Source organism: Lepisosteus oculatus, chromosome 14 (genome assembly GCF_040954835.1).
Source record: "Lepisosteus oculatus isolate fLepOcu1 chromosome 14, fLepOcu1.hap2, whole genome shotgun sequence".
Taxonomy (NCBI): Eukaryota; Metazoa; Chordata; class Actinopteri; order Semionotiformes; family Lepisosteidae; genus Lepisosteus; species Lepisosteus oculatus.
Window position 1 is genome coordinate 33,987,220 of NC_090709.1, and position 12,747 is coordinate 33,999,966.

General features: G+C 51.1%; 5 non-coding genes and 1 pseudogene across 5 annotated transcripts; 1 reads left to right on the forward strand and 5 right to left on the reverse strand.

Annotated features, from left to right (window-relative positions):
* Positions 1-6,441: 6,441 nt before the first annotated feature.
* LOC138244698 (5S ribosomal RNA) lies at positions 6,442-6,560 on the reverse strand. Its single transcript, XR_011193313.1, has one exon. It is a non-coding gene; the product is annotated as a 5S ribosomal RNA (ribosomal RNA).
* Positions 6,561-7,097: 537 nt separating this feature from the next.
* On the reverse strand, positions 7,098-7,216 carry LOC138244699 (5S ribosomal RNA). Its single transcript, XR_011193314.1, has one exon. It is a non-coding gene; the product is annotated as a 5S ribosomal RNA (ribosomal RNA).
* Positions 7,217-7,753: 537 nt separating this feature from the next.
* On the reverse strand, positions 7,754-7,872 carry LOC138218628 (5S ribosomal RNA; annotated as a pseudogene).
* A 1,507-nt stretch (positions 7,873-9,379) lies between these two features.
* On the forward strand, positions 9,380-9,542 carry LOC138243571 (U1 spliceosomal RNA). Its single transcript, XR_011192226.1, has one exon. It is a non-coding gene; the product is annotated as a U1 spliceosomal RNA (small nuclear RNA).
* A 1,387-nt stretch (positions 9,543-10,929) lies between these two features.
* On the reverse strand, positions 10,930-11,002 carry trnav-aac (transfer RNA valine (anticodon AAC)). The gene has a single exon. It is a non-coding gene; the product is annotated as a tRNA-Val (tRNA).
* A 109-nt stretch (positions 11,003-11,111) lies between these two features.
* trnaf-gaa (transfer RNA phenylalanine (anticodon GAA)) lies at positions 11,112-11,184 on the reverse strand. Its single transcript has one exon. It is a non-coding gene; the product is annotated as a tRNA-Phe (tRNA).
* Between the last annotated feature and the right edge of the window lie 1,563 nt (positions 11,185-12,747).

A 12,747-nucleotide genomic window follows, 5' to 3' on the forward strand; every position in this document is an offset into this window, starting at 1 on the left:
ATCAACTGAGTTCCCTCCTCCCTCTCCCAGTAGGATTGGGACCCGTTGTGATTCTGGCGGGTGTGGGAACTCTGGGATTAGATTTCTGAATTTCGGGAAGAATGTTTCTCTAATCCCAGAGTATCTGTCACAGTGCAGTAGGAAGTGCACCTCTGTCTCTATTTCTCCCCGCTGGCAGTGGGAGCACAGCCTGTCCTCTCTGGGCAGCCAGGTCTGCCTGTGTCGCCCAGTTTCTATGGCCAAGTTGTGGTCACTGAGCCTGTACTTCGTCAGGGTCTGTTTCTGTTTGTTATTTTTTATTTTGGTCAAATATTCAGCTAGTGTGTATTGTCTGTTTAAGGTTCTGTAGCATTCCAGTTTATGTTGTATTTGTGTGTGTGTGTCCCAATGTGTGAGATATTGCTGTTTGATCTGTGCTGTGATGTGGTTGAGTCTGGGTTGTGGTGCTCTAGCAGTGCTGTCCTGAGGCTGGTTAGTGTCGGTGTCACTCACTGCGAGTGTGATTTCAGCAGAGTCTCTGTACTCTTGGGACACTTGACTCACCTGTCTCTCTCTTTCTCTCCCTGTGCTGTCCCTCTCCTGCCCCCTCTCTCCCTCCTCGGACTCCAGCTGGAGGAGGTCCAATCACCACCTCCTGTGAGACAGAAGAAAAAGAAGGTGGGTAATGCTCTGATCCTCTCTTTACTCCTGTCCAGTGTCCAGTCAGTGTGTCTGTATGAACCCCTCTCTCTCTCATTGTAGTGTTCATGTACTGGAGTGTCCAGTCAGTGTGTCTGTATGAACCCCTCTCTCTCTCAGTGCAGTGTTCATGTACTGGAGTGTCCAGTCAGTGTGTGTGTATGAACCCCTCTCTCTCTCAGTGCAGTGTTCATGTCCTGGAGTGTCCAGTCAGTGTGTCTGTATCAACCCTTCTCTCCCAGTGCAGTGTTCATGTACTGGAGTGTCCAGTCCGACTCTTAATGTGACTCTCCTGTCTCTGCTTCAGAAGCGCTGGTGCGTCTTTTTAAACTCTCTGAGCTGCGTGTCGGTGGAGACAGATGATCAGGACGAGCCGATGGAGGCGGCGGAGACCGTGGGTCAGGAGAGGAAAAGCGAGGGAGAGGAGGAGCAGGCTGCCGGGAAGGACAAGAAGAGGAAGAGGAGGTGCAGGTGAGCAGACAGGGGGGCGCCGCCCGGTCGTGTCTGTGATTCAAGGAGGAGTCTCCTCTTGCTGTTTGATGTCATGGTGACGTCTGTGTCTGTGTCCCTCACACCTGCAATAACAATATTCTTTCCAGGTTCCTTTCCTGGTTCTGTGCCTGCTAAGATCTGGACTGGACTGGACTGAATTGGACTGGACCGGAGCTGAGGGACACCAGACGACTGGACTGCAGCCTAGGGACACCAGACTGGACTGGACCGGAGCTGAGAGACACCAGACTGGACCGAAGCTGAGGGACCCCAGACTGTGCTGGACCGAAGCTGAGGGACCCCAGACTGGACTGGACAGGAGCTGAGGGACACCAGACTGTGCTGGACCGAAGCTGAGGGACCCCAGACTGTGCTGGTCTGAAGCTGAGGGACCCCAGACTGGACAGCACTGGAGCTGAGGGACACCAGACTGGACTGGACTGGAGCTGAGGGGCCCCAGACTGGACTAGACTGGAGCTGAGAGGCCCCAGACTGGACTGGACCAAAGCTGAGGGACCTCAGGCTGTGCTGGACCGAAGCTGAGGGACCCCAGACTGGACCGAAGCTGAGGGACCCCAGTCTGTGCTGGACCGAAGCTGAGGGACCCCAGACTGTGCTGGACCGATGCTGAGGGACCCCAGTCTGGACTGAAGCTGAGGGACCCCAGACTGCACTGGACTGAAGCTGAGGGTCCCCAGACTGGACTGAAGCTGAGGGGCCCCAGACTGGTCTGGACTGAAGCTGAGGGGCCCCAGACTGGACTGATGACCTTTTGTTAAGCATCAATAAACATTTTTAAAAAAAAAATCTGTTTAGCTTTTGGTTTTTTACCTCCCCCCCCCCCTAAGGTTGCTGCTGGGAGAGGTGTGAGTGGGGCCAGCAGGGGGCGCTCTCACCCTGCAGTCTGTGTGGGTCCTGATGCCCCAGTATAGTGACGGGGGACACTGGACTGTAAACAGGCGCCGTCCTTCGGATGAGACGTAAAACCGAGGTCCTGACTCTCTGTGCTCGTTAACAATCCCGGGGTGTTTCTGGAGAAGAGTAGGGGTGTTATCCCAGTGTCCTGGCCTGATTCCCCCCCTGGTCTTGACCCATCATGGCCTCCGTATCACCCCCCTCTCTGAACTGGCTCCATCCCTCTGCTCTCCTCCCCACTGAGAGCTGCTGTGTGCTGAGCAGACTGGAGCATCATCCAGGTAGGGGCTGCACACTGGGGGGGCTGGAGGGGATCCCCCTGACCTGGGAGGAGCTCTGAGTGGAGAGTCCAGACTTATTAATTATTATTATTATTCGTGCTGCACTGGGCTTCAGTCCTGGCAGTGAGAGGGGGACTCTGTGATCAGTACAGATACTTATGACTGTCTAATAATACACGATACAAATGGAAAACAGGGTAGCGCTGTAGTCCCTTCGAAACGTTTTGAACTGCCAGAAGAAGTTTTCACAACCCGGACTCGTGAAGGTACAGGTCTTCTCCCTTCGTCCGGAGTAAGGTGAGAGGTCACCCCCTTGGGGCGCAGTATCCCCGATGCACCCCCCCACCACCGCCCAAAACGACACACACTTCTGTGACGATTGGGAGACCCCGGTTCGACCAGCCCCTGCGGAGAGAATACGCAGACTCCACACAGAAGGGTCACCTCGCCATTTATTCCAACAGCAAAACAACACCAGAGAGAAACGGTCTCCGAAAGATAAGCGCACACCGGGAAAAACACGACGGGGTCATTACAAATGGGAATAGGAGTTCTTTTTTTCTTTTCCGGACGTTGTATCGTGTCCTGGTGATTTCTCCCGTTTCGAACGGAGTTTAATGTCGCCTTTCTACTTTATTAGAGAGAGGCACTGAACTTTGGGGAACGTGACATCCACCCAGTATTACTAGTAGGTTGATAAATATAAATGTTCTTTTTCCCCCCGTATGATACCTCGCGAAATATAACGATGGCCAACTCCTTAAGTCGAAATTTAAACCCTTCTCACGCTACAAGACAGTCCGTCAACATCGCCGCGGCCCGAAGCGCGACCTTCGGTATGACGTTGGCGGAAGGGGGTAGGGTAAGTACGTCACAGCCGGGGGAAGCCCCTATCACGTGAGAGGGGTGCGGCGGGCGACGAGCCCCCGGGGGCGAACAGAAGTTGATTTGCGTGGGGTGTGGAAACACTACACGACCGGGCAAGCGAGCCGTTTTTTTTTTTGTTTTGTTTTTTCCAGAACATCAGAACAACCGCAGAGATGACCATCGATCCACCTCCGGACGTTTCCTTTTTTGTCCTCTTTGGCCCCCAAAATAAAAAAAAAACTGGGATCCATCGTGGCGTTGCCAAATTAAAACGTCAACCGCTTTTCGGGCTTTCGTGCTGTCCATGATGAAACCGTCATGGTTGTGTAAGCATATGTTACGTCACAGACCGGCGGCGCTCGGACGTGAGGAGTGTCGTTACGTTTTTGAAATGGCACGTCAGACAAGATCTCTGACAAGATCTCTGAAAAACCCAAACCTGTAAGATTCAATTTCAATTCAGTTTTTTTTATATAGCGCCTTTCACAACAAGAATGCCCCAAGGCCCCGAACAAAGGAGTTGTTCCACACCCCCGCCACCCTCTGTGTACAGTAGAGCCCCCTGTACTGACTGGAGGAGCTCACCCAGCTGTGTCTGGAGAGAAGCCGGGGTATCGGCTTCAACCACAGGGCTGGGCGGCTTGTTCCCCACCCCCACCCCCTTCTGTGTACAGAAGAGCCTCCTGTCCTGACTCCAGTAGGAAATGTCACCTGGAGGCAACACACCGGCTTCTTTTAACAGATCACCTTGGGAATCGGGAACAACGGAGCTGTGTGCGGACGTCTGTACGGAGGGGTTCAGCGCGGAAGGGCTCCGGGCTCGGGTCTGGACCCGGAGGGGGGGGAGACTGTCTGTGTGGAGTCTGCATGTTCTCCCTGTGTCCTTCGGGTCCAAAGACAGGCTTTTGGGCTAATTGGCTTTTGGGAAAACTGGCCCTGGTGTGTGTGTGTCCTATGATGGAGTGCTGTCCTGTCCAGGGTGTGTGAGTGAGTGTGTGTTTGTCATGTGATGGACTGGTTCCTGTCCAGGGTGTGTGAGTGTGTGTGTCTGAGTGTCCTGTGAGGGACTGGTGTCCTATCCAGGTTGTGTGTGTGTGTCCTATGAGGGACTGGTGTCCTGTTCAGGGTGTGTGAGTGTGAGTGTGAGTGTGAGTGTGTCTGTCCTGTGAGTGACTGGTGTCCTATCTAGGGTGTGTGTATGTCCTGTGATGGACTGGTGTCCTGTCCAGGGTGTGTGAGTGAGTGTGTGTGTGTCCTGTGATGGACTGGTGTCCTGTCCAGGGTGTGTGAGTTTGTGTGTCTGTGTGTCCTGTGATGGACAGATGGTACCAAGCCTGGACACCCATGAGACACTGGCTTCCTCAGAAGACTCTCACGGAGGGCACACTGTCCCTAACCCGGGTCCAGAAGAAACTACAGTGATTTATAATTCCTGCGCCTCGGAAGGGTTTATGACGTCTATGTCCGGCGCCCGCGCCTGGGCCAGTGGACCGGCGGTTTGGCGTCGCGCTCCACCTCGAGCTTCGGTGCGAGGCAGGGCGGGAGGGAGTCGATGTGGCCTCGGCGCCATCTTTGCTGGTGAGTCAATTGTGACCGTTGCGGTACAATAAACCATCAATAAACCTTTTCCCACCCCGTCCAGTATTTCTGTCGCGGCCCACGTCCCTTACAATCGACAAACTAAAAAAAAAACAGTAGCCCTTCGCAACATTACACGCCATTTTTTTTATTTTAAACGTCCGCTAGATACGCAGGTGGCTCGATACCTGTCTTATCCTCGCCGGCGTCTTTATACCGGCAAGTGAATTTTATTTGGGGTCCCTCAGAATTGTGACAGAAATGTCAGTGAACCACAATAAAAAACGAAACTTTTTTTTTAAAGGCGGTGAATGGATTTTTTGAGTAACCGTGTAGCGACTAACGTAAGGAAAAAAGTTGTCTTTCCGTACGAAGACGTTTTGGTACAGGACTTTCTTTAAATATCAGTTGTGCATAGCGTTTTACAAAAAGTTGATGATGATCTTGGAGATAATTGCAAAGGAAAATTGAGATAACTACCAAAACATTACGTGTGAAACGACAGGACAGAACTTTGAACCCACAAAGAAACAAAGGTATGAAATATTGCCTCGTCATGGGGGGTTGATAATTGTAGTAAGTGTTCCTAATTTTCGTAAAGAAATGTATATTATGGGAGTCACACGTGAGATTTAGTGTATATACGTTTCATATTGTGCATATATACGGGGTTAAAAAGTGGAATGAGTATGATTATAAACTCGTGTGTCCTATAATCAGTTAATTTTTGAACAAGCTTTGATTAGACAGGTGAAAAACAACATCAGATCCTTTAAATATATTCTCACGTCTGAATATCAGCTTCTCCCCTCTGGCCAACATTTCAGGGCTCCCAGGTGTAGATCCCAAATTGAAACAAATATTAATTTGTTACCCAGTTAAACAGTTATTAGAAGTGAGTGACCAGGGTAAATTAAGGTGGGTCAGTGTAAACTGTTTATTCTGGACCAGACTTCGTCATGTGTGATATGTCATGACTTCTTATATTAAGTTTTATCTTTATATTTAGTTCTACATGTGTAATAGATGCGATGTGTGTCCATAAAAAGGTTTCTCCAGGGGAAAATCAAGTTCGTTTTAAAACCGTGTTTCCTTTTTAGGGTACGTTTGCATTCCAAGTGTGGGGTTTTTGCCTTTTTATCATATTTTGGATGTGAATCCGTGGTATTTTTGCTGAGACAAGTTGCCTTTCTTATACGCGGAGGGATCTGCTCGTGAGATGTCCGCTTGGTCCATTTCTGAGCTCAGTATAAGGTGTAGAAAGCATGACTGTCATCATAACCCGCATCTCACCCAGGTGTGGAATAATGTTGTGACTATTGCTTCAGCAATAACATGCTGATTGCATGTTTCTAGATGGGTATAACAGAGATCTCAACTACTGAGGGGCCTTATTAATAAAGTCTCCACAGCCGAAGCGCTGTGTCTCTTTTCAGCTGGCGATAAACCTTTCCTCGATCCTTTGCGGACTTGTTAAACTGTTCATGATCAGAATAAAAAACGCTCATGCTAATACACAAGCACCCGTGTCTCGCCAAAGCTGACAAATAAACAGACGGACAAGCCGCACTGCACGTGTGAGCAGGGGAATGAGCGAGCGAGCGGGGATAGGGCGCCTCCTGCGCTTAAAAGCTTACAGCACCTGGTATTCCCAGGCGGTCTCCCATCCAAGTACTAACCAGGCCCATCCCTGTTTAGCTTCCGAGATCAGACGAGATCAGGCGTGCTCAAGGGGGTGTGGCCGTAAGCGAGAGCAAGGCTCGCTGGCACCCTTCTTATTGAGAGGACAGCTCCGTCACCTCTTTTACGACGCTGCTTTTTTTCCCTTGCGTTTTTCTCTTCTTCCCACGTTCTCTCTCCTCACTGCCTTCGTCCCCGCTCTATTTCACTTCAGCCTTTCACTCTTGCTTCCTTCCAATGAGGACGGAGCTGCGGGAGAAAGGGCGCTATAGAGGATCGCTGTGGAGAGCTGCTGCTGTGCTTTGACATCTGAGCTCTGTGGAAAACGATCTCAATACAATTCTGAAAAACGCGACTGTCCGAACGCCAGCCGAACAAGTCTCCACAGCCGAAGCGCTGTGTCTCTTTTCAGCTGGCGATAAACCTTTCCTCGATCCTTTGCGGACTTGTAAAACTGTTCCTGATCAGAATAAAAAACGCTCACGCTAATACACAAGCACCCGTGTCTCGCCAAAGCTGACAAATAAACAGACGGACAAGCCGCACTGCACGTGTGAGCAGGGGAATGAGCGAGCGAGCGGGGATAGGGCGCCTCCTGCGCTTAAAAGCTTACAGCACCTGGTATTCCCAGGCGGTCTCCCATCCAAGTACTAACCAGGCCCATCCCTGTTTAGCTTCCGAGATCAGACGAGATCAGGCGTGCTCAAGGGGGTGTGGCCGTAAGCGAGAGCAAGGCTCGCTGGCACCCTTCTTATTGAGAGGACAGCTCCGTCACCTCTTTTACGACGCTGCTTTTTTTCCCTTGCGTTTTTCTCTTCTTCCCACGTTCTCTCTCCTCACTGCCTTCGTCCCCGCTCTATTTCACTTCAGCCTTTCACTCTTGCTTCCTTCCAATGAGGACGGAGCTGCGGGAGAAAGGGCGCTATAGAGGATCGCTGTGGAGAGCTGCTGCTGTGCTTTGACATCTGAGCTCTGTGGAAAACGATCTCAATACAATTCTGAAAAACGCGACTCTCCGAACGCCAGCCGAACAAGTCTCCACAGCCGAAGCGCTGTGTCTCTTTTCAGCTGGCGATAAACCTTTCCTCGATCCTTTGCGGACTTGTAAAACTGTTCCTGATCAGAATAAAAAACGCTCACGCTAATACACAAGCACCCGTGTCTCGCCAAAGCTGACAAATAAACAGACGGACAAGCCGCACTGCACGTGTGAACAGGGGAATGAGCGAACGAGCGGGGATAGGGCGCCTCCTGCGCTTAAAAGCTTACAGCACCTGGTAATCCCAAGCGGTCTCCCATCCAAGTACTAACCAGGCCCATCCCTGTTTAGATTCCGAGATCAGATGAGATCAGGCGTGCTAAAGGGGGTGTGGCCGTAAGCGAGAGCAAGGCTCGCTGGCACCCTTCTTATTGAGAGGACAGCTCCATCACCTCTTTTACGACGCTGCTTTTTTTCCCTTGCGTTTTTCTCTTCTTCCCACGTTCTCTCTCTTCACTGCCTTCGTCCCCGCTCTATTTCACTTCAGCCTTTCACTCTTGCTTCCTTCCAATGAGGACGGAGCTGCGGGAGAAAGGGCGCTATAGAGGATAGCTGTGGAGAGCTGCTGCTGTGCTTTGACATCTGAGCTCTGTGGAAAACGATCTCAATACAATTCTGAAAAACGCGACTCTCCGAACGCCAGCCGAACAAGTCTCCACAGCCGAAGCGCTGTGTCTCTTTTCAGCTGGCGATAAACCTTTCCTCGATCCTTTGCGGACTTGTTAAACTGTTCATGATCAGAATAAAAAACGCTCACGCTAATACACAAGCACCTGTGTCTCGCCAAAGCTGACAAATAAACAGACGGACAAGCCGCACTGCACATGTGAACAGGGGAATGAGCGAGCGAGCGGGGATAGGGCGCCTCCTGCGCTTAAAAGCTTTCTGAATTCTGAGTACGTACGGGATCCTCGGCCTTGCGCTTATAACAAAGTCCAAGTCCCTTTGCAGACAACAGCAGTTGTCACATGATTGTCTCTGAGGATGTGCGACAATGGCCAAGGAGAGCCCCGATCTGAGCTTGCGCTCACTTTTTGACCAAGACACAGATGTGTGCTGATTGGTTGAGAGGTTGGCGGGCATTGGAGACCCACGTGGTATTACCACGCCCTGCCAGTCCCTGATTGGTTGATCAAGGTGAGATATGAGTCACTTACTCTTGACACTTAGGAATGCAGTCCAGATGTCCATTTGGCACTCCCTAGACAGATAGGCGCCAATGGATGACCATTGATCATGATAGCCAGGCTTAGCTAAGTGCATCCCCATCTGGGAGCTGTCCCTTACCAAAAGAAAACATCTTAAATCAGCCTGCATGAATACTTTCTCTGTGGCTGCACCACAGAGATGGAAAGTGAGATGGGGCCTCATTTAGGACAGCATACCACCGCTTAATTCTGTCTTATTAACAAGCATTGCCACTACAACGGCATCTCTCCTGTCAAACTTCCTCCTGACTTGTTTGACAGGATCTGGGCCGTGGTGAACAGTGGGAAAGACGCCCTGTGGAGAGTGAGGAACATGGGGCTGTTCAAAGGCATCGAGGTCCCAGTCAAGGCAGCAGGTAGCCTGGCCCTATTCATCACCCGAGAGAACTATTACCTCAGAGATCTGTGGAGAGAAAGGAGGGTGGAAGCAGAAAATCTGTGGGAAATAGAGAGCATAGGTCAATATCTCAAGAAACTGTGAAAAACATTATCATGTTTAAGTAAAGAATGTGATTTACACCAGAAAAAAAGAAATTGTTGCTATGTAACTGGTACCGTGTCAAAATGTAATGAGATGTGATCATATATACTGTTTTAAGTATGTATATTAATGTAAAGCTTTCTAATTTGTGATGTCCTGTATTCTTTTGTGAAAAGAAAATAAAGTTCTTAAAAAATCGATTCACCCAGGGCGAGGCTCGGCCATTGCACTCCGGCTGTGCTGACCCCTGCGAATTCCCCAAATGTGGGAATCTCGACTGCATAATTTCTGGTAGTGGGGGACTGCGTTCGCGCTCTCTCCTGATGTGCCTGGTCCAATATCAGATACGGGAGAGTTAGGACACCACGAGCTGCGATAGGATCCCAGTTCGAAAGGAGTCGATGCCACTGCTGGTTCCCGGTTTCTTTTAGTTAGAGGTCCGGAGAAGCATTTCAAGCTGGTTACACTACTCCTTCCGGACATTCATTCCCTTTTCAAAGTCAGTCGTTTTGCTGTTGTCTGCATTATTTAGGCTGATTATCGAGGTTAGCCTTTATTTGGTCATGGGGGCCTCGGTACTGTATGCTAATTCTCAAGACAGTTTCACCCGTTTTCTGATTGCTAGGTTCTGTACCAGTGCAGACATGTCAAACAGTGAATGGCTGTACCTCTATTGTATCCGTGCTCAATGAATGAAATCAGTAATAAATGAATATATGTTTAGTTATACGAAAAACAAGTGGTTTATCGACTCATCTTCATTTGCTGATTTAGAGGCAGCTTCGATATTCGGGGGAGGCGTAAAACATGGTGCTGATCTTTGGAAAGCAGGAGGCAAAACTGACACGTTCTCATACAAGGAGCTGAAACCAGGCCACCTGGGTGAAGATCAGGTATCGTAACCGCTAGACCATATGGGAGCATACAGCCATGTTGTGCGTGTGTCATGTAAGCAAACTGTAATTGCTGCCTTCATGACCTGCTTGATGGAGAAAACACACAAGAGAGTTGGCACTCAGAGTGTCGAAGGGTTGATGTATACTAGGGCTCAGTTGAAATGCAGTGTCAGGACTTTTCCGACTAGTGTCACACAAAGAGAGTACATCCTTTCCTACTGGCCGTGTATGTCTCGGTAACTCGCTGTGATCGTATAGTGCTCAGAATTTGTGTTGTGGCCGCAACAACCCCGGTTCGAATCCGCATACTGGCAGAATAGGAGGAGTACTGCCTGACTGGATCGTTGATGAACGACAGAGGCCACTCCGACCTCCTCTTGGTTTTCTTCAATGACTTACTAAGGATCTTCTTCACATTCTCCCATGCAGGAGAAGCCAGTTACACCAAAGCAAACGCAGGAAAGTGCATTTCAAGCAGAGACCAGGAGGGACTTGTTTACACCGAGAGTGGGCGGAGAATGGAACAATGCGCCCAGCCCTGTTGCTGGAGCCGATTCTTGATGAGATCTTGGGCTCACTAAGAGGCCCCCGCTGGATGCTAATCTTTCTGTTGTTCTTGCAGGTCCTGCGCTGCTTTTGAGCCGACAGAGCTCGTCCTGGTCTGTCGGCACAGCCCAATTGCAAATGATCGGCTCCACGTACAGAAGGAACGTGCGTTTGGTACAAGAGTGCATGAAGGCACCGGAAATACATTGGGAACAAATGACCGGTCGTTCAAGACCTCTGTGAAGTACAGGAGCGTGCAAAACGAGGCTGTTTCCGCCCGGTCTCGAACCGGGGACCTTTCGTGTGTTAGGCGAACGTGATAGCCGCTACACTACGGAAACCTGCAGGGACTGCTGCTGGTGTCTTGCTTGTGTTTCGGGCTGAGAAAGGGACGCGTCACTTTAGGCAGGGGGCGCTGGAGAGAGGAACAAAGGGCGTGATGAAACAAAATGCCGAAACCCGGGATCAAACCAGGGACCTGTAGATCTTCGGTCTAACGCTCTCCCAACTGAGCTATTTTGGCGGTGCGGAGAGCCCACAGCCACCTGCTCCAGCCTTCCTGTGTTGCGGCATGAGCGCACCAAGAGTAGCGGGAGAGTGTTGCAGGAACGTCACTCTGAAGGAAAGCCACCCAGGTGCGCCCTCTGAGCTCTGTCCAGCGCATCTTCCTCGCATGGACTCCTGCCTGCGACGGGCAGGAAACAATTAGCAAGAACAGAACGACACCCCATGGGTGTCTCATGACCGCACCTTAGGTTGTGACACGTGCAGGTGTGAGGGGTTGCCGGGCTACTTTGGAGCAGAGCTTGGGCGGAGGGGGGGCTGGAAAGCAGACAAAGAGGTGACACCTCAAGGTCTGCACGATCACAGCTCTCCGCCGCCCCAGGCTTCCGCTCGATAAGCTACTGGACACACCCGCCCCTCCTCACACAGACCGTGGAAAAGCCCCCGAGTGGGAGGGCTCTCTCTTCCTCCCAGGAGCTCTTGGACACGACGCACAGACAGGGCGCGGGGAGCTGCCGCCTGCAAACACGGCTCCAGGCAGGACTCCACTCCGCAGGAGCCGCAGAGCAGAGGAGATGGGGGCAGCTTAGCTCCTGTGCAGAGACCTGAGCTGTTGTTGCTGCGGACGCTGTCTTTTCTGCACTCGGGGTAGGAGTGAATGTTGAGTTGCCCTTAGAAATGAAGCAGAGCACTTCAACGGCACGGGTGTGTGTGTGTGCGTGCGCCCTGGTGATTCTGGGAGACAGATCGAACCTGGGCTAAAAGAGAGGGGGCTTAGCCCTCTTCCATTTGCTAGTTCAAAGTTGTACAACCCATTTGTATCTGCTAGGTGGCGCAGTCGTCGTGCACAAAGAACGCTTTGAAAAGTGTCAAAGGCAAGTCATTCCGAGTTGGTCGTTTGTGTTTTCCGTTCAGACGCGAAATGCTGAAATGATCTCTCGGCTCCTCGGTTGTCATCCCTGACATCCCAACCCCACCACTCACTGTGTAAAGCAGTGTCGTATGGCCCTGACATCACACCCCCACCACTCTCTACGGAAAGCACTGTCGTATAGCCCTGACACCCACCCCTCCACTCATTGAATAAAGCAGTGTCATCAAGCCCCGACATCCCACCCCCGCCACTCTCTACATAAAGAAGTGTCGTATGGCCCTGATATCCCACCCCCACCACTAACTGCGTAAGGTAGTATCTTCAGGCCCTGACATCCCAATCCCGCAACTCTCTGCGTAAAGAAGTGTCATATGGACCTGACAACCACCCGTCCACTCTGTGCTTAAAGCAATGACATCAAGCCCTGACATTCCACCCCCTTCACTCCCTGCACTGTCATATGGCCCTGACACCCACCCCTCCACTCTCTGTGTAAAACAGTGTCATATGGCCCTGACATCACACCCCCACCACTCTCTGCGTAAAGCAGTATCGTCAGGCCCTGACATCACACCCCTGCGACTCCCTGCGTAAAGCACTGTCGTATAGCCCTGACACCCACCCCTCCACTCTCTGTGTAAAACAGTGTCGTTTAGCCCTGACATCCCAACCCTGCCACTCTCTGTGTAAAGCAGTATCGTCGGGCCC